The sequence below is a fragment of the Chiloscyllium plagiosum genome, chromosome 33 (assembly GCF_004010195.1).
Source record: "Chiloscyllium plagiosum isolate BGI_BamShark_2017 chromosome 33, ASM401019v2, whole genome shotgun sequence".
NCBI lineage: Eukaryota > Metazoa > Chordata > Chondrichthyes > Orectolobiformes > Hemiscylliidae > Chiloscyllium > Chiloscyllium plagiosum.
Window position 1 is genome coordinate 42,627,037 of NC_057742.1, and position 3,313 is coordinate 42,630,349.

Consider the following 3,313-nt stretch of genomic DNA (forward strand, 5'->3'; position numbering starts at 1 on the left):
CACGTACTCCCCATACACTCCCCACTTACTCCCCACACATTCCCCACACACTCTCCTCACTGCCCACACACTCCCCACGTCCTCCCCGTGAACTCTCTGCGTATGCCCCATGAACTCCACACCCACTCCCCACATTGCACAGTCTGAACTGAAATAGGGAAAGTGTTCTTTTGAAAGCAGGACTTGACTGTTCTGAATTTGAAAGTGAGCAAAAAGTAAAAGGCAGCAGCTTTGCAATACAAATATCTCTGAATGTTTACTCACAATCTGCTTCCCTGGTTTCTTGAGAGACAGGTTAGGATGGATGAACTGTTCTGTCCTGGAACTCCCTTGATTGAATTCTCTCCCTTCCACTGCAGGCTGAACCCTCCTGCACATACTCTTCTCTGTCCATTCTGCAGCCTGTGGATTACATTTGCAATGGAATTGTCTTCCCTCTGGCACAGCCTCAAGTTCATCCCTCAGTATGATTATTGCAGTTTCCAATCCAGGCCGCGTAGCGCTTGCTCCCAGGTTTTGTGCACATAACTATATTTTGGTTCGTTTCTGACCACATGGCTCAGCATATTCCCTCCTTTCTGGTTACTGTCCGTCCAGGGCATTGACCCTATTCCCATCAGCTCTGAGTCCACTAAGCCACCCTTTCACAGAATCTCTACAGCAGGCTATTCACTCATTACATTCACGTTAGCCCACCCAAGAGCATCCCACCCAGACCCATCCTACTGCCTTTACCCCACAACCCCACCTTTCCTATGATTAATCCATCTAGTCTGCATATCCCTGGACACTACGGGCAATTTACTATGACCAATCCACCTGACCTGCACATCTTTGGACTGTGGGAATGTGGTGAAAGGGTTAAAATTGTGTCCCAATACATGTGTGAATCTAACCGAAAATGGAAGGTGTCGCTTAGTCCCGTGTGAATCTTGTTATACACCTTCCCGTGTGAATCTTCTTATCTGTATGTAACCAGAATGGAATGTGTTTTTTAGCCTTGCTCTGCTGTTCACATGAATGTTTATATCTGGAAAAGGGTATATCAGCTGGAGAAGTCTCCAGTTCGGTAGAGTCTGCTCCGGGGTTACGTTTAACCGCCGAGCGTGGGTTGTTGGCAACCGCTCTACAAGAACTGACGGCTCCCAGTTTTGGTAACATGTAGAGTGAGTATAAGCCAGACCCGTTGTAAGTACGAGACTGGTTGTGGGGACACTGCGGGGAATAAAACACTTATATTCTAGCAGACTCGCCTCTTGGCTGTTTGTTCTGTGTCAGACTACTTTCCTGCGAGCCTGGTCCTTGACCTTGAGAATTTTTTAAAACAGGGAAGAAACTGGAGCACCCAGAGGAAACCCATGCAGACACGGGGAGAACGTGCAAACTCCAGACAGACAGTCGCCTGAGGGTTGAATTGAACCCAGGTCCCTGGTGCTGTGAGGCAGCAGTGTCATCCACTGAGCCACAGTGCCACCCCATTTTGAGCTGAGTTAAAAATACCTTGATGTGGAGGTGCCAGTGGTGGACAGGTGTAGACAGAGTCACAAATCACACAACAGAACTATAACCTGGTGCTGAGTGATTTTTGGAAATACTTTGGTCAATCTGCCACAATGCATTTGGTCTGACTTCTACAAAAGAAGGTTTCCAGCATGTACACCAAAGAAACAAGTTATAACTCGATTAATATCAAATCATCAACTACAAGCACTCAAATCGGGGTGGCATGGTGGCTCAGTGGTTAGCACCGCTGCCTCACAGCACCAGGGTTAATTCCCACCTCAGGCGACTGACTGTGTGGAGTTTGCACGTTCTCCCCGTGTCTGCGTGGGTTTCCTCCGGGTGCTGCGGTTTCCTCCCACAGTCCAAAGATGTGCAGGTTAGGGTGGATTGGCCATAGTGTTAGGTGCATTAGTCAGGGGGAATGGGTCCGGGTGGGTTACTCTTCGGAGGGTTGTCTAATCTAATCTAATCAAATAAAACAAAACACTGTGCACAGCAGGTTCTGAAATAAAAACAGAAAATGCTAGAAAGGATTTATAAATGACAATGCCTAAATGTAAAGTCCAAAGCTAATATCACAAGCATTATTGACCAGCCTTATTCCCAAACAACAACCAAAACCTCATACACTCTGCACACCTCATGGTGTAAGCTTTAGCATTAGGAGCTTTGCTTTCCTCTTCCATGTCTGGCTGGTTCAGGGCCAATTCTGTCACTTCTAAACACCACCCAGGCTACACTGTGCTAATTCAGCACAAACAGGGAATTAGACCCATGTGTAACTCTATCAGTGGTAGCACACATTCCCCTGGGTTCAGAGATTGTATGCTCTTTACCCAATTCTGCAGTGTTCACAGATAATCCAGACTGACACTCCAAGACTCTTCCGGGGTAGTGCTGCACTGATAGAAATGCCCTCTTTCAGATAAGACTGTATCACATGGGATCTTGCTGTGCGTGACAGGTTTCCTGCATTACGACACAAACTCAAAAGCACTTCATTGGCTATCAAGCGCTTTGGGAATGAAATGGAAGTCATGAAAGGTGTCTTTTTTGTCCTTCCTTTTAATTTTCCTCCCTTTTCGACATGACGCAGCTGAATAACAGGAGGCTGTTACTGAAACTGCAGGATCGAGACCAAAAATATCCTCGGGCAAAGAAACAGACAGACACTGAGCAAGGTGAAAAGACCCAAGTTGTACAGGGGGGTGAAATGACTACTGGGGGACCCATGGGCTGACTCTCGCTCACTCTCTCTTTCTGCCTGCCCCTGGGAAACCCATTCACCACATCAGGAGTTACAATCCATGGTAATGTATACTGACAGGGAGCAGCAATTAACAAAGCTAATGAGATAAAAATGATCCCTAGAGGCCAGGTTCTGTGAAGAGTTCCATTAATTTAAATTACACCATTCACTTGATTGAGAGCCTGATAGAAAAAAAAAATGGAAGATTCAAACTCCTTTTAGATGATACAATGATTTTTATTTCTCTCTGAGAAGTAGTCACTATTGGACAGCAATGTGAAATGGTCAGACTGTCAATTGGGAGCTAAATATTAGCCAAGGCTGTGGGAAGAAGGCCAACTCTGCTTCAAGGTATTGCCAGGGATTCATTTACACCCACCAGAGGGATGCTCATCTCAAGGAAAGGACATAGATCCATTTCCAAACTTGGAAACCTGAACAACTGACCTCCGCCCATACCCAGCATGTTTACATCTTCAAGAGGTGTAGGAGGGTGGGGGGTGAAGGGAGGAGGTGTGGGGGTGAAGGGAGGGGGGTGCGGGGGTGATGGGAGGGGAGTGT

The 3,313-nt window shown here is 46.7% G+C and overlaps 1 long non-coding RNA gene across 1 annotated transcript in view; it reads right to left on the reverse strand.

Moving 5' to 3' along the window:
- Positions 1-3,313, reverse strand: part of LOC122540047 — a 23,917-nt gene that overhangs the window by 6,282 nt on the left and 14,322 nt on the right. Inside the window, exon 2 of the long non-coding RNA XR_006309232.1 lies at positions 265-402. This is a non-coding gene — a long non-coding RNA (uncharacterized LOC122540047). The remainder of the gene's footprint in view (positions 1-264; positions 403-3,313) is intronic.